We start from the raw sequence: 23,321 nt of genomic DNA on the forward strand, positions 1-23,321 counted from the left end.
ATGGGTTTGGAAAAGTTATTTAACAGTCCCGTCATAGTTCAGTTCCAACAATCACGTTTCCAATCTGTGCATCGGCTCTATTTTAAAAATTCAGGACTATTTTTTATCATTTTGGTGTGTAGCTTAATTAGCGAAACGAATGAGACTAAATTAACCTAATTTTATTTAAAAAAAATAGAACAACCAGCATTTAGCTACTGAGGATATTTAATTAGTATGTATTAAGTATTTCGTCGAAACTAAGCGAAATGAATTTCTGCAGGAATTGGTATCGTTTTCAGTCAGGAAATGTGATAATTTTCAATCTTTTTATAGAGATGACAATATGTTGTAGCAAGAATTGCTGATATGATCTGAATTTTGATATTTTCATAACGAGATAAGGATTTATTTTTGGCAACATTTTTAAATCCGGGATTACGCGGTAGATCGCGGAAAATGCACAATATAGGTAGGTGTTCTGTTGGTGAAAAACCTAAATTCAATTCAAAAACAAGCCGAAAATATTTTGATCACAAAATGCAACATGTTACCATATTGTTGCAATAAATCCCGTGAAGTGATAATTTTATGTTACAATTGTTTAATAACGTAAAACACACCTTTCTAAAGATAAATATTTATTTAAGAATGTTTGTGTTATCTTATCAACTTAGTCATTCAGAAGTGGTAAATAGGATATTATTATTAACAACTCTACTACCACTATTCCGTTATTTTGTCACACCTGGATTATAAAAAAATGTTTAATTTTGTACAGCTGCCGTACATTCCATCTTTCCTTTCTGATAGTCGGTTATTATTTAACAAACAAACAAGTTCTGTCCGTAATAGTGTTTCTTACAGTTAAGTTCGCTTTCCCCGTAATTTTTAACCAGATTTGTGATAAGAATAGTTTTAGTACAGTAGTGTTGTCGTTTCTAATAAGTAATGTATGAACAGATAAATAGTCTCATTTTGCATTATTAATATGACGTGGGTTCTAGGAATTGCACTTATCCACGTACACGGACACAAACAAACAAACTCATTAACTGCAAATAAGGAGAGCTGCATCACTCGTGAAAATATAAATAATTCCACCACTTTTATGGTAGCTCGGTCATGGCGAGCTGCAGTATCCTTGCCTTTGACAGCTCGCACTGCCCCATAGTGGAATTACGCCAAGTTAATGCCTCATACATTAGCTCTTATACAAAAAATCTATGGCGTACCTACAAAACGTTAGTGTTGCAGTTGTTTCATTACAAAGCAAAATAATAAATTTTCGGTCACGAACGCGTTTGCAAGAACAGTTTCAGGAAGGTTCATAAGTTTGACGAACTGGGTTAACTTTGCAGTTGCTTTCCCTTGTGGATTCTAGAACAATGGATCCTATGATTAAATATTTACCTACAGATAATGAAAGTAGATATCTTTCAAATTGTAAAATATTATTTGCAATAAGTAGGTGCGGTTTCGACGAATATTTTATTGCTAGTGAAAGTAATCATTATTCATCATTAGTTGTAAAAACTAATTGAAAATTATTAAGTAGTATAAACTCGTTTCATTAGAAGTGACAAAAACGCATCGCGTTTGTAATACCGCTGGTATAAATACTTATGCCTCTGGTAGCTTCCAGAAACTAATGGACATGTCATTCGATACGCTGAAAACTCAACTCTATTTAAATCAACATACAATCTCAGTTTTTGTTACAACTTACCAGGAAAACCCGGCCTTGTGCTTGGGTGGTGTTAGAAAAAAGCTTTTTCGAGACACTATGATTATAACAGTGTTCATTATCCAAATGACACGTGGAGAACATTAGCCTGACAGTTCAAGGTAAAGGACGAAATCAAGGAATAATTATAAGTTGACTTAATCCAAAGCTATCATGTGTTCTATTTTCTTTCGTTATCAAGAATTTTAGTAAATAAAGGTACTTTACTAAGTACGCGCAAAATCTGTGTAAATAATATTCGTAAAGTATTTTATTAATGTTAATTAGGTAGTCATACTGAGCAGCATGGACACATTGTAAACATGTTAGCATTCAACCAGTGTCCCGAATCTAATTTACTTAAACATTGAAATGATATGCACGGAACGAATTCCTTACGTACTTACTTACAAGGTATCAAGTCATGCACGGACTTGACAATATTTATGTAAGAGTTTTGTGCAACTGCTTTTGATGGTAGGTACTGTTATGTAACTGCGTAATGGTTTGGGGGATGATTCTCGTGCAATAGAGAGAGAGATAATCTCGAAATAGAGGATAATGACGAATCACCGAAAAAAACTCAAAATACTTTGTAAAATATCAAAGAAAATCCTAGAATAGTCTCAAAAAATGGTGTCTCAAGTCGATAAATCCGCAGTTTTCCTCAGATGGTCTCTATCACACAAGTAACCTAACCATGTACATACTCTAGAATAGAAAATGAAGTTTTTAACGCAGAAATTTTCACGATTATTTAGTGTAGGAAATGGCTTAGATTTCATCAACAAGTCAACCTACTTTAGATCACTTTTCTTTTGAAAGTGATGAACATAATGTTACGGAAAAACAACTAACATAGGTACCATAAGGAATTTACGCCAGACCAAGAGCATACCAAGATCTATATCACAACAAGTTTCTGGCAGTGCGACTTCTTAGCAAAAAGTACACCATGAGTAGTACCACAAAAACAGTTACCTGCCAGTTTAAGTTTGGAGCGGCGTCAAATACTGAGTCTTTTCCTTGAAAGGTCAGACACCTTCACGACATTGTATTAAGCTTTTAAGGGAATAATTTTAACCTTGATTATATTTTGCGTAGGTCAGCACTGAAAGGCTTTACGCATTTCAGTTTATTGGTTCCATAGTTTCCATGTTATTTTTATCCATCGCTTTTATACATGTAACTAAGTACTTGCCTAATTTATTGCTTAGATTTAGCGTGAAAACCTTAAGTCTACGGCTTATTACGAAGTCTCGATATTAAGCAGAATTTTTAAGAGCTCATCATGTCTTGTGTGCTTCAAAGTTTTTCTGTTTTCAACCGACTTCAAAAAAGGAGGAGGTTCTCAATTCGACCCGTATGTTTTTTTTTTTTTTTTTTTTTCATATAAAAGAAAGTCGTGTTAGTTACTTCGCTTATAACTCAAGAACGGCTGAACCGATTTAGCTGAAAATTGTCAGGGAGGTAGTTTAGAGCCAGGAGAAGGACATAGGATACTTTTTATTCCGTTATTTATTGCCATTAAGGCGGAACAAAGTTCGCCGGGTCAGCTAGTTATTAATATTTATGTAGGTATACCATGATTGATACTTCTGGAGTCGGTGCCAAGATTATGAAACATGTAAAGTTTGCCTGCACCGACTCCAGAAGTATCAATCATGGTATACCTACATAAATATTAATAACTAGCTGACCCGGCGAACTTTGTTCCGCCTTAATGGCAATAAATAACGGAATAAAAAGTATCCTATGTCCTTCTCCTGGCTCTAAACTACCTCCCTGACAATTTTCAGCTAAATCGGTTCAGCCGTTCTTGAGTTATAAGCGAAGTAACTAACACGACTTTCTTTTATATATATAGATTCGTCCTAATAAATAAGTAGGTAATTAGTAATTATTTTTCTACGTTTTAGTGTAGGTTTTTTGGAGTCGGTTTTATTTTTTTTTATAAAATTTTACTTATACACAAGAACTTTAAAACCTATTTCACGGTCAATGTAGAGTTATTAGTAATCTGTTGTAGAGCTTTTACAGTCCTGAGCTTTTGTAAGAGCCAAAACGTGTTTAGAATCTTTCAATGGATTTATGACCCCTGTTAAACTATTGCACATGCAGTATCGACACCAGACGCGGGCATTAATGCGTCGAGATTATGAGTTGTGTACATAACGCCACTACAAAACCTTGTCCCGGTCGTAACATGGAATACTTGGCTCGTGCCAGTGTTACGACGATCGCTATAATCATAATTCGTACTCTATTTGAGTTACATAAACGATCGGCAATATTATGGTTATAAAAACATTCCATTGAACAAAGTCAAGGTTTGTTTTGAAATTTGATGTTATTTGTGCAGCTTATTTTTGTTGCAATCACAAAAACTATGCTGTAGTCGTATGAAAAAGTTTTGCTGTAAGTTTCTGTCAAAGAAGTTTTTGGAACCCGCTCCAAGGCTACTAATTTTCGCAAACAAAATGTAAAATTCTTTATAATAGATATCAATTCATTGACGTAATATAGAAAAAATATAAGATTATGATAATGTGTTGCATTGATAATAATCTAATGATAACATTTATCGAGCAATTGTGATACGAGTAAGATTATTGTCTTTTCAATTTAGTTCAATTTGCCGCTGACAACTTTTTTAGTAGGCTGATAGATAATGTGTCTATTCCAAAATATAGAGTAATTAGGATAGTCTTAATAGACAACAAATGAATCCATTAACAATAAAATATTTTGTAGGAATTAATTTCCGATTTCAATTCTAATTCTACTGGCCTTTTAATGAAGACGAGCAGGATGATTATTCTTTACGTCATAAAAAGCGTTTCTATTGCTCATTTCGGTGTCTATGTACCCGAATCTCGCACCATCTATTACCTGGAGCGTTGGAGCATGGCATCCGCTGTTGATGATAGTTGTTGTTGATAGTCGCGTTTCTGCGTGTGTCGTGATCATACGATAACCACGATGTATATGATACGCTATTGAAATGGGGAAAGCTCTAATTCGAATGCCTTTTGAAGTTGTTTATGGAGAGATTTTCGTAATAAGACAATGAATTACCATCATCAGTCTAACACAGACCGAATCTTTTCTAAAAATACGGTCAACTTTCTTGCTGGTTCAGATCAAATTGTAATTCTATCTAAGAATAATAGGCTTCAATTAGTTTTTTTATTGATAAATGTAGGTATGTCTCAAGATAATTAAAAAATATTTTATTTTAATATGAATTTCGGCTACTTAAAGAAGTTTCACATTAAATAAACGTAGTAAATTTTGTAAGGCTATCTTAACTAACAGTGATATCAGCTTCGTAATGGAATATGTTTGCAAAGAAAAATGTTTATAATCTCAGGCGCAGTTGGCGTCATTGCTATGTTTAAGGTGTTAGATAAATTTGCACTGTATCTTTAGAGAGCCTGATAAAAGTAATCAGTAAACAAATAACTTGCGGTTTCAATGACTTGTGTAGTAACCGGTGATTGCCACTTGAACATCTTGATGTAATAATCCCATGTAAGTTGGTATGTTTAGGTATACTTTAGATAAGATGTGGCTATTTGAGAGTGTCAATTAATGTTTAATTAGTAATTTTTAAATGAACCTAAGTTATGTGTTTGTTACCACCTAAGTTGTGTGTCATTATGTATTTGCCAGATAACAATCAACGATTTATAATAAAAGATTATTAACCTACTTTATTTTCGATAAGAAACAGTAAATTGGGTTTTAAGATGATAAAATATTTCATCGATTATTTTTTAATTGTTGATGCCTATCATAAAATTATATGATATTGGTAAATATTTTGACGTTTGTAGCAACAAATTAATGCGGGGCTCGTAACTACCGCCTTCTCCATTTCAAGTTGTATCGATGGCATTGCATGTGTGTATCTAGGGAATTGCCTAATGAGTTACAACAATCCCACAGGGTTGTGACGCAGCCTTCGCGACTCCATAATCGATGCGCTGGCGCTGTGGCCTTTACTGCTTTGCAATTATTATCAAGCAATTGGTACGTTCATCCTTCACTTGATATGGTGACCTAATTATGTATTCCATTGTATTTCACCAGAAACAAGGCGAAATCGTGTCCATTAACACTTGAACTTAAATATTCCTGGTACATATCACATGTTATAATTGAATATGTCAATCATTTATTTACTTTCAGCTTTCCATTAGCGGCACACAGAAGCTAGAATAGAGTGGAAATTGTTTCCTCTTTCCAGGCATTCTAGGAAATTACCCGAAGGGTGGGATGGTAATATGCACCAACATTACGCACTCAAGCAATTTGTATAATTGCAACTTTGCAAGTGTGAAACGCATATATTTGCACCGGGTAAATAATGGTGGACTGTATTAGAATAAACTAGGATATATAGGAATGCTTGATTTGTTTTATTCCACTCAATCATGATCACAAAGCTAAATTACCTTATAAACTACGAGAAACTACCGGATTATGAGGTTAGTTAATGATAAACTACGAGAGTGACCACCTGATTAAATTCTAGAGTTAAGTGGATAAAGAATTCTTGTTTATGGGTGGATTAGGGCTTGAATAAACTTTGTTAGAAACTGATATAACGTTTTAACAATTCCAAAAGAAATGCCACAGACAGCATTTTAAAAAGCGCTAGCGCTACGTGCTACGAGTATGTAGAGCTAAACTACGAAAACGTTTTTAGGCCAACATTACATAAACTTAATTGTAGCTTTACAAATATTGCAAACTAGGAAAGATTGTATGAAGCTAAGTACTTAGTTCTTACACACAACAAATCAATTAAGTATCATGCTATGATATTATAATTAAACATCGTGCCTACTCAATTAAAGTCGGCCTTAAACGATTTGCATGGATTACACAGAAGTATAAATAATTGTCGCTGCTGTGAGTAATAAATCGCCTTCCGACAATTCATCTGAGGCCCATTCATGGAAGCCCTAGGAGATCTACAGATATTTTCCATCATCAGCAATTACTGCGTGCCTGAACCAACCAATCATTGTACATAATGACGTTTCCTTTGTTTTGTGTCCGGCGTGCGTCATGTACTTTTTGCGTTTTGCAGTTTTTTCCAATCCAATAGTAAAAACTTAATAAGAGCAATCAAGTTCAACAGTTGAATTATCGAGATTTCGTACTTGTTGAAATAGTATCACGATTAAATAAGAAACGAAGAATTTAAACTTAACAACATCGATGTTTGCTTTATTCTTATTTATGTGTGCACGCGCAGAATACAAACGCAATCTAATTAAAGCTTCTGGGAAATTAATGAACAATGGAAATTAATTAAAAAATAAATGAAATCACTACAATTATGAGGGATATTTGCATTTGTTTATCAATCAAGACTTCAAAATGTTACTGGAAAATAACCATTGACGTAGCTGTGGAAAAGTTAAGACCAGATTTTTAATTTTGATTTAGTACTTACCTAGGCTACTACTTTTCAGTATAACTTTTGTGAATTAGGAATTGTTAGTTATCTACAAAAAATATTGATTTGATAGTCCATTTAAGTACCTAAGTTATATTATACTAGCTTTCCGCCCGCGGCTTCGCCCGCGTGGACTACATTATTAGCCTATAGTAGACCCGGTAGCCTATGTTACTCGTGGATAATGTAGCTTTCGAATAGTGAAAGATTTTTTAAAAACGGTCCAACAGTTTTTGAGCCTATTCATTACAACCAAACAAACAAACAAAGTTTTCCTCTTTATAATATTAGTGTAGACAAGCGTCTTATTTAGCTCAAGTGGTCGTCCTAGTTCTCGAAGGCAATCTACATCTTATTCGTATTTCAGTAGGTGACCAGCAATGAGGTAATCGACGGCTTCCCTGGCGAGGGCGGCGCACCCGCCTGATGCCATAACCTTTGCTGCTCTATGTTAAACTTTTGTGAAGTAAGTATTTTTTATAGCCTACTAATAATGTTTACTTTATATTCCACTGAGTTAATTTTTCCAAACGTCTATATTCTAAGCTACCCAAGTGCAAGTGGTCGACCTAGTTCTCGAGTGCAACCTATATCTTATTCGTACTTTAGGTGACCAGCAATGAGGTACTCGGCGACTTCCCTCGCGAGGGCGGCGCACCCGCCTGATGCCATCACCTTTGCTACTTTATGTAAAACTTTTGTGAAGATTAGAATTGTTAGTAGTCTACTAATATTATGGACTTTTCGACTGTAGTTAATTTTTCCAAGCGTATATATTCTAAGCTACCCAAGTGGTCGACCTAGTTCTCGAGTGCAATCTACATCTTATTCGTATTTCAGTAGGTGACCAGCAATGAGGTAATCGACGGCTTCCCTCGCGAGGGCGGCGCACCCGCCTGATGCCATCACCTTTGCAGCTCTATGTATAGTTATTAAGGCCATGCTTCACTTGGATGCCATTTATGGTACGCGCTAATAGAAACTGGAAATTTTTGTGACATAAAGATGTATGATTATACTGTGCTGTAGATATTATTAATATGAGTAATTGGATTGCAAAGTGAAGAATCTTGGATGCCTACTGAAAAGTTCAATCTCTCTTTGAGTCGATTTTTATCAGTTCAGACAGTTTCTATTGACGCACAGTCTGCATTTGTATCTAGGTACATTAAATTTTCCTGGAAATGTCTCGGTAGATATCGTGACCTCACTCGTCGACATCGTGCGTGACAGATAAAAACCAGTAACTTTGTTGGATAAATTGAAAATACTCAATCTCTTGTATGCCACGGCCACCGAGAAACAAATTAAAACACTCATCATTGGGATAGTGAAAATAAAATGACTTAAGTGGATTGCAAGGAATTTTGCAGGTCATGACATGGTTTCACGGTGGATATTGGGTTGCAAGGAATTTGCTGGACATAATATCATGGTTTCACGGTGTAGAAGCTTGCAACTAGTGTTATCCTATATTGAGTAACTGCTAGTTAGTACGTATAGAAGTCAATAGAAGTTGCCAGTGGTGATTCGACTCTTCTGCCATCTCGAGCTGGCATTCAAGTGGAACACGGCTGCATCATTTGTCATGTTTTAGCAGTCGTGACTTGTGGGCGGGTCCACTGACAGTCATTATTATACTTTTTACGCAAATTAGGCTTTGTCTAACTCGGATTATAAATAGCATTTACGCGAATGCTTTTACCTAAATTACTGCGAGAAAAATTATATCACGCCATTAAGTAGTCTATTGTTATTTTTTGTCATCATTGTCTAATCTTTCAGTGCCTTTAGGTACCTACTAGGTACTACTTTAAATTATTTCAAAATATACATAGATACACCTACACCATCTATTGCTCTCATCATTTCAACTAACTACAGTTACAGTAAGACGGTGCGTGCAACCCAGCCTAAGTCTTAGGCTGAGTGTACCATCTTACTTTAACTTTGTCAAACGTGTGGTGCAACTCAGCCTTAAAACATGTTAAGTTAAGCACAAAATCAACTGTTTACATGTTTGGGCATTGTTACCTTAAACTTATAAGTAGAGAGTTATTTATAGATGCATATGACGTGATATTTATATCATTGCGGGTAACCTGGTAATCGCAAGGTTACCTTCTTGATGCACACAAGTAGCGCGTGAAGATCAAGTTTCCTTTTCATCTGGCTTCACCTGTCTAAACATCGGACATACGTACAGACGACAGCACATCAAGCGAAACATTGAGGTTCTTATGGGGTTCTAATAAGTGTTACGTTGCAACAAAAATGTATAGTTTGATGTGTTGTCGACTGTACTCTTATAAGTCACTGCATTTATTTGCAATCGTGATCGTGAATTGAAGGTTTTCATATTATTTAAATACTCTCGTATGTTCTCGCTAATCTCTCGTTTGTAATAAAGGCATGGTTGATAAACAAGTTATTATTAGCCCAAAGAGTTAAAAAACGCAAGGGAACGCAACATTTTATTTAGGACGCAAGTAATAAGCTGTTATAAGAACTAATGGTGGAGGAGCAAATTGCTTCTCAGAAAGAGTTAATGAACGCTGGCTGTAGGGAAATACCCAACAAAAATTGTCCTTAAGGAAAATAGAAATTAAAGTTAAAGTTTCATGGGTTAAGAAAGGCTGCAATTAATAAAACTAATATTAATAAGAGTATCCTCTTATTAATAAAAAGTTTTATTAATAAGGGGCTAAAGTTTATCTCTCGTGTTTTATGCCCCACTAGCGTTTGGAGAAACCGGTAAGTAACTGATAACACCAAAAAACAACAAATCGAGTCACCACTGTCTGACAGTCTGGCGGTTCAAAAAAATACGAAAACCGGCGGCGATTTGTCTTGAATAATGGATGGCAAATGTTTGTACCTACAAGCTTATGTTGAATCGATATTTTTAAGACATGAACGTCCCTGCAAGTTATGCGTAGCGTAGGAATGGCGACAGGCGAAGACATTAGCGGTGTAGCGTACCAACCCGCGACGGAACCTGGCGGAAGCGCGCTCCGGATATTGTCGTAGCTTTAGATACGCAGATTGTTTTGACAAAAACAAAGGCAATTTTTCCTTGTTATTTAATTTCGTGCTCAGATTGTCAGATTAATTTCCGATGATTAATATACCTTGGCATTTATTAAAAGGTGAATAAATTAAGCTGTTGTTATTATTCCATTTAGATTAGTACCTAAGTTTGGCGCATGGAACAAAACAACAAATAAATACATAGTAATCTGTTCAGCATGTTACGTCCATTGACCTCCAAGATCCATATCAGAAGAATCAAGTGGATTATCTTTATTTTTATCCGATAAGTATGAATGGAACTACTGGTTGACAGATCGACTCTGAACTGATAGATTCTGAAAATTCTTAAATACATAATATAGTAGTCGTCTCGTAATACTTAATTAAGGTTAATTTATTATTGTCTCGGTATCAAAGTGCTCTTTCCTGGACTAAACCAAATACTTTAAAGGAAACCTTCTTGATACACAAGACTGAATAAACGCAAGTAGAGCATCGGTCGGGAAAATTATAAGTCAATAAAATAAAATGAAGGTAGCCCGAGTATTGATTAAAAATACTTACAAAAATGCGCCTTAAACTTTTACTGTCAAGGTCGTACCTACAATAACAACGAGGTTTTCCTTGACCGAGGAGCACGCGAAAGTTTAAGGATTCCGCAAATCGCTCGCATTTAACCGTGACCATTGGGGATAAGTGGAAGACTGCAATCGTAAAAGTACTGTAAAGATTACCATCTTTGCAGTTAATGTCATGGAAAAGCGTCATTAAAATAATTAGCAATAAATTAATAAAGCAAAAGTTCTGTATCCTGAAGGCAATAGCCTCCCTTTAGCCTATCATTGTACTCATATTCTAAGGGTATGTTTTAAAGTGAACATAAAGTTAAGGAAAACCTTCGTTGAGAATAATTAACAATTAATTAATGGAGCAAGAAATCATGTATTCTGAAAGGCATTAGCATCCCTTCAGCTCATATTAGGGAAATGTTTTAGTGAACATAAGAGTTTCTAAATGAATTAGATCGGGGTAGTTTTTTTAGTTCAAAGGCCAATACAGGTAAGTCAATGGCACTGTTTCAGAATCACGTGAGAATTGTAAAAAAATAGTAAGAAACTTCAATAAATTTTAGCTCCTCGACAGCTTTCAACTACTTCGATTGTAACAAAGATGTGTTGCGAACTTTTTGGCTACTTTGGGTGCCACAAACTTTTGACGCTTGTACCTACAGGTACTAAGTACTTACCTACTTGTCGTTTTAGTGGCATTCGTGACGAGCAAAGTTCTCCTGCTAGATCATTGTCCTCAATCTCCGGGAACAATTGCTCGCGCCTACTTATGTTTCCTTTTTATGTGGGCTCTACATTCGTTTAATCTGGCCCTCTTGGACTACATCTTGGTCTATTTGGAGTCATGCTATGTACACCTACGCGACTCTACATTAGGTAACTAGGATACGTAATTTTCTTTTTAAAGAACAACCGTTTTATTTGTTTATTAAAGTACAACGTAGCTGCGTAATAAAAACTATTATTTTAAAGAATACATGAGATTTAAAGACTTTAATGCACACACAACAATGTTTAGTACAAAAAGGCGAGCTTAATGCCATACGTCATTCTCTACCAGCTGACCTTGAGCAAAACAGAGATATTGAGTAGGCAGGTAGGTAGATTACTTGTAATTTATCTCAAAACTAACAGAAAAATCTAGGAAAGTAGTTACTATCCGTTCGCGACAAGTTTGCCGCTAGCGATATGACGTCACAAGAAGGGAATCGTCTATAACTATAGCAAACTATATTGAAAATATTTTTTATTGATTAATCCCAACTAATATTATAAATGCGAAAGTAACTCTGTCTGTCTGTCTGTCTGTCTGTCTGTTACGCTTTCCCGCTTAAACCTCGCAACCGATTTTGATGAAATTTGGCATAGAGATAGTTTGAGTCCCGGGAAAGAACATAGGATAGTTTTTATCCCGGTTTTTGAAACAGGGACGCGCGCGATAAAGTTTTTCTGTGACAGACAAAATTCCACGCGGGCGAAGCCGCGGGCGGAAAGCTAGTATTGAAAATAATTGTGTATTTGCGTAAAATAATTGCGTTTAATCGCGGTTGGGAGAGGGGACGCGCATTCCACGGACCGGCAAACTTAGCGCGAACGGGTAGTAGATAATCTTAGGCTGTATTTCCGTAAATAAGTACCTAATTGTTTAATTTTATTCTATGATTTCTATGAGTTAATTGAGCTAAGTAACATGATAAAATAGAGTCTTTGATGGATGTTTTAGGCATTGTAGGGGAAATTCCATTTTATTGCCTTCGTATAGGCATAATGTGATTCATGCATTCAGAAAGTTGGTGAACGGAATTATGGCTATTGACCTAATCTAGTCGGCTTTTTCTTTATTGAATCAGATTTACGTCACGCTTTATTATAAAACCTCTATCGGGTTTTACCACCTTGCTCTTGGAATGGTAGCAATAAAGTATATTATAATACAAGAGGAAATGGCTCGAGTAAGTACTTAGTTTAATTATTAGTTCGTTTCGTTCGTTCGTTTCAGCCGAAAGACGTCCACTGCTGGACAAAGGCCTCCCCCAAGGATTTCCACAAAGACCGGTCCTGCGCCGCAATCAGGCGCCTCCCGCGAATTAAAAGTACTTACTTTTAATTGGATTTAGTATTCTTCTATCATGATCCTACGCTACACTTTAACACCTTTGCTGCGGCAGTAACTTTCTAATACTTTCCATTCCTTCGGTACAAGGTCGGTAAACCTGGTATTAAAACTTACATTGTGGCGGCACAAGGCTTAAAGACCTTGTAATATTTAAGATATATTAATTTTATTTTTGGCTTCATGTTAATAGATATTGTGTTTTTTTTCTTTGAATATTAATAATAATGCATTTATTGACATACACCTGAAGGCGTTCGTGAATAACTTGTTTAGTATAAAAATTATAGCTATATTCAAAATACAAGGCTTATGCACCCTGTGCCGCACTGAAGTAGGGAAGTCTGGTGGGTATTCTAGGGATGTGAAATACAAATATCGATAGTTTAAATTAAGTTTTAATAAAAATTTAAAAAAGTAACAAACAAAGATGTTTTAATAATTTAGTCTAAATATTTTACAAATAAGACATACGTGCATAAATACTTAAATAAGCTATATTTAAAGAAAACATATTATTTAATAACATTTAGTTACAACTTCAAATGTTTGTCACGAAAAACATTATTTAAATTAGCAATAAATCGTGTAGCAAATTAAATTATAATCAATTTGCAGTTTTGATTTTGTTTGTTTCTCTTGACGCCATGTCGACATGTGCGTTTCTTACGAATGCGAGGCAACACTGGCTGCATGAAGCTAGCGTGGGGTGCGGTACCAGGTGCGCAGAGTACAAGGCGCTTCGACCTGGTTTCGCATTGTGAATAAATTTTATTACTTCCGTGCGGTACCAGGTCTAAAAACCTGGTATTAAGGTAGGTACATCATTGGATTCTATTTTAAGAATACATAATAGATATATATTCATCACTTTCCTACACCGGACCCAATTGAAGTTATGCCTTTCGCACGACAAGGAAGACTATAATTTTCTTAGCCGCACGGTAAGCGAGACGTACACAAGGTCTATAGACCTGGTTTCGCACTCAACGTGATTGAATCTGAGGTGTAGTAATTTAGATTACTTGATTGGAAATATTACTTTGCCACTGTGGAAATGATCTCATATGTATATGGAAAGAAGTTGAACGTGTTCGAACAAATCGAACTAATCAAAGAAATTGAAGCATATAGATTGTTACGGGTTATTAGCATACAAAAAACATGTAACGTACAAATTATTTGCTCTGCTTTGGCCATCGAAACGAATAATGGTAAGCACGCACGGTTGCCGCGGGCAGTGTCAATTACGTGGGTATATGCTACGTGTTTTTTGAATCCCGGGGCCTGATAGTAATTGCATCCCGAGAGTGGAGGTGGAAGCGACGGGCCACGTTACGCTCCGTGGGCCCTCATGACTAAGGAGTTTTGTAGAAATGAACTTTTTGTAAACATCCGTGTCTCTCTCTAACGCAGCCCGGTGAAGAGTGTGGAGAAATAAGTTCAAATTCCATTAACTTTTTGTGGTTTGACATGCTTTCATAAGTACCCGAGTATCACGATATGTTTTTTTTTGTACCTACGCTTGGGCTATCGAAATGGAGGGATAGTATTTTCAATATTATTTTAACTGTGGTTTATATTTAACAGCCAATATAACTGTTATGCCAATATTGTGTAACTTAATTGATAGTTAAACATATGTTTGTTTGCGATGTTGATTTGGTTGGACGTGCATGTTAGGTACTTTCCGTTTTTTGGGTTTTACAATAATGATGATGTTAGGTAAGATTTCATGATTTAAGACTTGATTAGTTTAATTGGAATCCTTACACGTATCGCACATGTTCATTAAGTAAATAGGATTAATATAGAAATTGGCATGCAAACCCACAATATTTTTACCAATTCAAATCACGAATATCGTAGGAAGTAGTTAGTAATATATCAAAATAAATAGTGGGCATTACACATATTAATAGGTCTGCGACGGTGTTCTTACGTAACGCTTTAAGAATAGGCCATCCATCACCATGCTTCGTGCTTGACGCCTACAAACATGGGACCTTCGCCATAACATATGGCGTGACAGACACCAAAAACATTTAACAAATTCAATGACAAAAAACAAAGTACTTTCTAAGGTAAGCAGACTCTACTGTATTCTTGCAAAATAAAAAAGAAACCCTTGACAAGACAATGTTATTAATGGGCTAAGCATACCACAGCCTATACCGAAAGATAAGTATCTCCTCTAAGAGAATGATTAATTAAAACAACTGAACTTAACTTGCGGGCCATCAAGCTTTAACCACAGTTAAAAAACATCATGTAGAGACTCCTACAAAAAGGTTGAGTATCCCTGAATTATGATAATAGCGATTTATTAAACGTAGCTTTACTATATCTACCGGACGTCATCGAACTAGTATAGATAGATGACTAATAAAAATGATACAGAAGCTTGGACAACCACAAGTTATCCGATACCAGATAAATGACGCAAAGTAGATACAGTTTTATGGAATTATACTATTCGTATTAAATTATAGCTGAGTCAGTCACTACTTGGAATTGAGATTGAGGAACTTCCTGGTTTGGAAAAATACATCCCTTTTCCAATATTATTAACTAACATTATAGGAGCATTCGTGATTGCCTTACATTATCTGATACCTACATAAACATTAACTTGTGTATAGAGGCTGCAAAATATTACCCTGAAGTTCATGTATAGAGAACAATAGTGTCTAGACAAACCTAAAGAGGATTTAAGACACTATTTAAATCAAAGTAATTGCTCAATAATGAATAATAAATAAATAAAATAAAATAAATAAAATGTAAGATTTAACGGCTCTATTTATTTCAACAAAATTGATTTGCATTATTATTTAAATTAGTAATATCTGACGTAAGTTAAGCGAAATAGCTGAAAATCTAAAATTTATTTAATTAATACGTAATACGGGTATAATTACAATCCATAAAAGGTCTTATTATAGCCTATTTAACTTCTCCATTTCAAGCAATGACTCTAAACGTTGCGTTGACAGATAGGTATTAATTAATTACATAACCAGTAATTATTTGCAGGCAAATGCTAATCTAACCGATTCTTTATACAGCAGTGCTAACTAATGATACAATCAGCTCAGCACTTACAATGACTAAAGATACCAATAAAAAACTTATCGGCATGATTCATGATTCAAGTTTAACATTTTTTACAGCATCACGAATGTACCAATGTCAAGGTGGACTACTATTAGTACTATTGTATGGTCAACGACTCTATTTCCATTGTAATCATGAGTATGTACTCTATTAAGCACATCAACCTACCGCATAAGTGATGAATGAGTTTCCAAATGTAGATTTTGAACACCATTTGTAGAAGTGGTAGAAGGCTCAATGATGAAACTTGACATTTTGTGGTAGGATGACGTGAATTGACGTGATAAAATAACTATAGTAACATTTGAAAGATTTGAAAGATATTATTACGTTGGAACGGGCGATTTTGTAAATTATAAGTGACACTTTTTTGGTGGACCCTAATGACGTGCAACTCTTAAAACTCTTAGGTATATTCTTTGATTAAATCCTATGAAGGTTCGGTAGCAAAGGCACTATAACTAACTAACAAGGTTATTTATTTATAGGTCAGATTGTGCGGTTATTTTATTGGAAAATAGTTACCATTTCATGAATTATTTATGTCGGTCAACCTTAGTGAAAGAACGGCCTTGCAGTTTTTGCATTGTTTTCTTATAAGTAGAAATTAACAGAAGAAAATACATCTACTTATTTGAATACAGGAGCCAAGTGAAAGTATTTATTCAACTCCATGTATTCGTACAGTTTCTTTAAGTAAAAAATCCTTAGGATGCTTTTTCGTGCATAAACGTAGGAGTTGATAAGATTTAAAAATAGTACCTACTAAACTACTAACAATAAGCGTTAACCAGCTAAGCAGGCTATTGTACCGACTTTAACTGCTTATTAAACTGAGATTTCCTACGCGGGTTGAATAAAAAATAGCGTAGTTCCGCCACAAAGGCATGGTTATTTTTACGCCATTTGCATTAGCCGTGAAAAATATCAAGTCCAAGGTCTGCTATAAGTCGGTAATGTTATACATGGGCGGAAGTCCGGCCGCTTCGCACGGGCGGCCCGCCCGCTTTTCCGACGGTAAACTTAAGTTTACCGCATTTGCAGTTTTTACCGTTTTCTGTAAAAACTTGCTTTTTCAACTTACGTATTTTATTGACTCAAACGTAGCTTTTAATATAGATGGGTGAAATCATATTTGTATAATCTTACTGTGTATTTTGCGACGATAAAGTTGGTAGGTACTTGTAAGTCAATGAATCAGATATACCTAAGTCGGCAAATGCTCTTTTAAGTAAGTAGGTAAGTACATTAAATGTTTTTCAACGTACTTAATTATCATGTAGTTAAAATAATAATCTAGTGGGCCCATAAAATACAATGGTGAATTAACGCAAAGCCGTATATGTGTGTAGAGCATGTAAAAAATAATTTGTTCGAGGTTTTTATGGCAGGTATAACCTATCTATTTCTGAGAAGATTTGAATAGGCCTATTAAGTTTTAAAAGCAACTACATACTTATTTTCTGACCTAGAAAAGTTTTAAATATCGTTTATACTGTCAAAAAAGATAATGTATGAGCTAATCCATCATTACCTAAACAAAAATATGTGATTTATTGTAGGCATCGAAGTGATTGATCATTTGATAATAACTACGAGTATTGTGTGGTGTTTGCAGCAAGGACGCGATTTCATATAAAAGTATTGTATGAAAGATTAATTATCATTCGTCTGCATTATTGTTACCACTCTCTACATCTGAATTTAACTCATTGAGAGTCTGACTTAGGGAGACGATATTTAAGTAGATTCGAGTCACGTTGGTATCAAATATTACTACGAGTAAATGAGTAAACCTTTTCACATCACTATGAAATCATTTAGTGGACAATATTATGACGAGTTGCATCTGACTACGTCACGCGACCAGTTCATTGGTATAATAAAACATCATTGAGAAGGTCAGACGGACAAAACATACTATTTTCGTTTGGCATATTCTAAAAATAATATCATATAATTGTTGACACAATTAATTTATAAGACAGTAGTAAGAAATGCCCACATGATAATCTTGCAATAGCCCTGGGTACAGTCAGCGTCAAATACTTCGTGACCCCCAAAGTGGTTAAAAAGTTAGCAACACAACCTTATTCCAATTGTAACAAAGACGCGTTGCCAACTTTTTGACTACTTTGGGTGTCACGATCTACTAGTGTTGACTGTACAAGATAAACATAAGAAATTCCGGTTGACAATATACAGCCTATGACAGACACTATCCATCATGATGGGGCAAACATATCACTGTAAAATGATATGTCATAAAAACATATAATCATAAACCTTACTATAAATGACATCATCGTGAGGCAAACTTTTCTCAAAGGGGTTTGGATAATAATTTTTAATTTATTAAAGATAATTTTGGCGCTGATGCGGTTAAGTTCAATATTTATTGGCGTCCTTATCAAAATTAAAAATATCATCATATTAAATTTTATGCATTACTAGGTAATTTGCGCAAAAGTACTAAAAGGAGTGTCTCCATGAGTAAGTCTTTTATTCTACTTTTGAAAATCAAATGTACCCAGTGGATGTACTTACATACCACTGAGAAAGGCCGTAAGAAGACAAGAAGACAGAATCATAACTCTATCGTCAATCAGGGTCAAAAATAGTGGAGAGAATATGAGTTATTTTTTATATTTTCAGTATTTCCTAGCCTATTTACCTTCGCTGTGACTGAAATAGCCCCCCTGAGGAGGTAATTAATAAGCTTGCAGCTGAACAATCACTTTATGCTAACATCAAAAGAAATACAAGACCATATTATTTTTCGTATATTTTCCCTTTTCAAAAACGTTAATGTTACTAATAAGATACCTGCAACATCCTGTATCCCAAGAACTAAGTTATGATTAGTTTTTGCATCGAGATGCATAAAGATCGATTCAAATTGAATAACAATGTACTTATTGGATGCGACGGAGCGGATCCCATCGCAATAACTGATTTCCAACAATGTGTATCAGTGGGCACACTGGCATAAAATAACTGATATTGCTGAAGCAAAACTGGAACGCAGTTACGAGCAATTTCTGCTTAATTCTATGATTTATCATAATTTATACGCATTAGCTTCGATCGGCTGAGGCACGATTGGTAGAGTCAAATTGATTTTGAATAGAATTGGCGATGGGAAAACTAAGTTTGTAACTATAGCTTATTCAATTAGAATAGAACCGATAACTTTTCACATGGCAGGTAAGTATAGATAGGTAACAGGAAAAGTATATTGCCAAATGCCAGGGAATGACAATGCAGCAAAGCCTGCTCTTGGGTATCAAAATGATTAAGTAGGTACATAAGTAGGTACCTATTATTTTTCTGTATTACATAATACATTAACGTCGACTTAAACTATTTACTTAAGGTATATTACAAGTAAACCTATGTACTCGTTAATTACACGGTTATGTAATGTCGAGCAACGAGTTAAGTAGTGGCTGCTGTAACGATTCGGCGCGGGAGCGTGACGCGCGTCAATGGTTCCGATTAGCCACGCTACCGCGACGTTGATGGATTCCACCGCTTTGTGGATACTGACCAGCTCTCGACACACTTGTCACAGACAAGGCTACTACAAAAAGCATCTATTTCAAGAACAATTCCAGGACATTCTGAATCATTTCAAGTCAAAACACGGATTTCTTCAGCCCGTTACAGGAAAATCCCTTGTGTCACTATTTACCTACATAGAATCACAGCTAATTTTGAAACCGGTGGCGCACTATTTACTGAAACATATTGAGATAACCTACTTGGAATACAATACAAATAGGCAAATTAATTAAATAATGTCAATGTGATATACCGAAACTAGTTACAGGAAAACTTACTTACATTAACCAAAAATAGAAACGGGGCTATTATTGAAATATGGACGGACACAGTGACAAATTAATTTGTAATTCATTTCTACTGGTTTGCGGCGAGGATCTTTAAGTAAATTTCTGAAATGAAGTGATAAGCGAGAAAAATATTGTGTGATTTTCCTCATTTGCCTCTTGACCTCATTGAACTAGTAAGGAATAAAGTTTTAATCTGTGACTAGAATATTTTTAGTAGGTAATAAAATTTATTTATAGCTCTATGAACTTGAGATCTGCTTAAAATAAAATTGCATATTTTTATTATACCTACCATATTAAGTAAGTTCAGAAAATATAGAGTTAATATTTATCCATAGCCTCCGATTGTTCTTGGTACTCATCGCTCACAGCATCAAAACTATGTGAAAGATGACGTCAAGCTTCACCTTTCTCTTGGCGTCCAAAGCCATCGTCAACCAAGATTCTTGGCAGCATCAGTTCTGCAGACTCCGGAAGCGTACATTCCGCTCAGGTCAGCACAAATGTAGCCGTGTCAACTATATATCTAAGCACTTACGATATTTTAATAGGAGATTCTGCCAAAAAGTCTGTAATTTGAATACCCAACTAAACCTTTCATCATCATCATCATCATTTCAGAGACAGGACGTCCGCTGCTGAACATAGGTTACCCCTAATGATTTCCACATCACGCGGTAAACGATTTTGTAATGATATAAAAATCCTTACTTATTACGTATTGTATTTTAATAAAGCTCTACATTTTAAGGTACACTTCCTATTACGAACTTTAACCTACACTTCAACTTTATCTTTGTTTCCGGAATTCATTATAATTTGTAGTGTAAATATAATATTAGTAATGGTTTATAAAAATATTAATTTTGTTTGATAAAGCAGCTTCATATTGATAACGTGGTCTGATTTCCGGCTTGTCGTGTCACAGTGTTTAGCGCGGTTTCGGGCAAACATAGCACCGGCATGCTAACCATTCGAGAAGTAGCGAGCGAGCGAGCGAGTTTGACAAGGTTTTTATTACATTTAACTTATTTTCATGTCTCAATGCCGCAAGTTTTTGTGAAATTTTCCAAGTCACTCTAGTTAGTCAGAGTCTAGGATATCTAAAATTTAAGGAAATGGATAGGTTTTCATTTACGATTTAAGACTTTAACAAACAATTAATAGTTCAACCGGGCTTTGCTACTGATTGCCTACTCTAAGCATGTAATTGACAGTCTGTAGTGATTAAAATAGACAGTGCACCCACAAATGATATCATGGCTATATCTAATGGTACTATTATCTTATCACGTCACATTTATCAATTGTGAAAACCATACAGGTGACCCGAATTAGGCAAGTACTGAGAGCACACATAGTTATCTCAATGTAACGCTACACAAATACAAACAACCTTACACTTGAAATAACTCTACCAGTTCTCTGCCTGGTCACAGGGGAAAGAAAATTATTATCATCTTGAGCATTGACGATTTTGGCATTAATTAATAGAATAGGTATTTGTAAGCACTATTTAGGTAATAGCACAGAATAATAATAAGTACTAATAGTTCCTAAGAATAAATATTTTTTGACTTTGACTTTTGATTTTGTTTAACACCGGTTTTAGCGTAAGATCTTATTATTTCCACGTTCAGGTGCAAACAAGTGCGCTAAGCACACTGTGTTTTTGTCAAGCTTATTTGTGTTAATTACTGGAACTCTTAATTCGTTTTGCTTCGAGGTTTTTAAACGTGAGAGGAAATTATATTTACGCGTTTTTATTATGTAATCAAATGAAAGTTTTAAGTAATCATTATAAAAGATTTGTGCAATCTGTGCTTATTCAACTCATTTTGTTATACCTACTCGTAAATCAGGTAGAGATATTTCATACGTATTATGACCCCCAGCGGATCAAGACGGCCTAGCACTGACATAAAACATATTTTTCTGATCGCCTTTTAATTCTAAAATAAGTAAATTTCTTAATTAAAATAATGATCATTGCTAATAAAATTGAAAAGAAATAAAAAGCAACAATCGAATACAATGGACAATAAATTGATGATAATTTATAACTTCTAATAATTGTATCTACATAATTCACCCTCCAGATTTGTAACCCTAAGCGCTCATCAGTGAAAACACTAAATATTCAAGCTGTTGAAAAGTAAACTTTTTAAATTTTACGTAGGAAACAACACAGCGCTCAAACTCTACAACTAACTTTAAGTTGAAAATCATGGGGGTTGGGATGCTGTGTCGATAGTTTGAATTTAGTCCTTAATTTGTAAAAAACATTTAATAAATAATACCTACTCTCAAAAATTAAACCTCGTAAAACATCCAAAACTTACATTAAGTTACGGCATTTGTAGTTAGTTTTTTATACTTTAGTATGTGCGACGTGTGTGTAAATTATTGGGACTCACGACATTTTCTTAAACAATGTAATCCCACTGATATGTTTGATACTTAAAATTAGTAATTACTTATAATGTTTATTTCTTTCACGTTTGAAATGTAAAGCGTCCACACCGGTTACCTTAAATCAGGGTTGTTTAAATGAAAAATAAATATTGCTAAAATATTATCCTGAATAGCTTTATGTACTTTTAAATTAAATGTATTATTATTATTTACTGGTAGTTATTTCTGAAACAATACTATAACGACTTAGTCTTAGTAAGTAGGTAAGTAAAGTTAGTTCATACAAAAATCCACAAAATTAATGACTGAACTTTAAAAAGTACTGAGTTTTAGTCAGCCCTAGAAGTTGATTGTTTTTAAAATTAAAATAATTTGCAAAATTACTTACCTAAATAAGGCGAAACTTTAAAAATGAAAAAAGTTCGCGGTTGAACTAAATATATTCGTTATCACTTTATACACCCGCACTACACTTTAAGTCCTTTTATTTATTAATTATGTCGAAAATAAATGTGTATGAGAAATTCTATTGTCGCCCGCTGCAGCCGGCAGTTGCGCGTTTTTTGAAGTCAATCCAATCTGTTTTGAACGAACCGCCTCACGTGTTGTGAACTAAAGGCGGGAAACTAGGATTGGGTAAAAAATATCGATATATCAAAATATCGATATTTTTTCAGAAAAATATCGATATAAATTAGCGATATTTTTTCCGGCGATATATCAATTTTCGATATTTATTTTCAGATATCAAAATCGATATATTTTAATATTGAATGATTACAACAAGCTAGTGGGTCCTTTATTTGGTCCAGACATGAAAATTATTAAATCTGAGCATAGCTTCGTCTGAGGTTCCAAGCAGTGGCTGTGTACCAAATAAACTGAAGCAGTATTTGGACCAACCAGTTTTGGAAAGAAAATCTGATCCAGTAAAGTTCTGGGTAAATTGTCAACACTTCACGCCGGTTCTCTCGGATATTGCTCTTAAATATTTGATATGTCAGGCATCTTCAGTGTCATCTGAAAGGGTAGCTTCAGTGGT

At 34.8% G+C, this 23,321-nt stretch overlaps 1 protein-coding gene across 1 annotated transcript in view; it reads right to left on the reverse strand.

Annotated features, from left to right (window-relative positions):
- Prip (aquaporin prip) overlaps nucleotides 1–22,867 on the reverse strand; it is a 36,401-nt gene extending 13,534 nt beyond the window's left edge. Inside the window, exon 1 of the mRNA XM_028303674.1 lies at nucleotides 22,668–22,867. The gene's annotated coding sequence lies outside the window, so the exon portion shown is untranslated. The remainder of the gene's footprint in view (nucleotides 1–22,667) is intronic.
- Between the last annotated feature and the right edge of the window lie 454 nt (nucleotides 22,868–23,321).

The sequence above is a fragment of the Ostrinia furnacalis genome, unplaced genomic scaffold, assembly GCF_004193835.3.
Source record: "Ostrinia furnacalis isolate ACB-3 unplaced genomic scaffold, ASM419383v2 OfSCF1268, whole genome shotgun sequence".
In the NCBI taxonomy this organism is placed as follows: domain Eukaryota; kingdom Metazoa; phylum Arthropoda; class Insecta; order Lepidoptera; family Crambidae; genus Ostrinia; species Ostrinia furnacalis.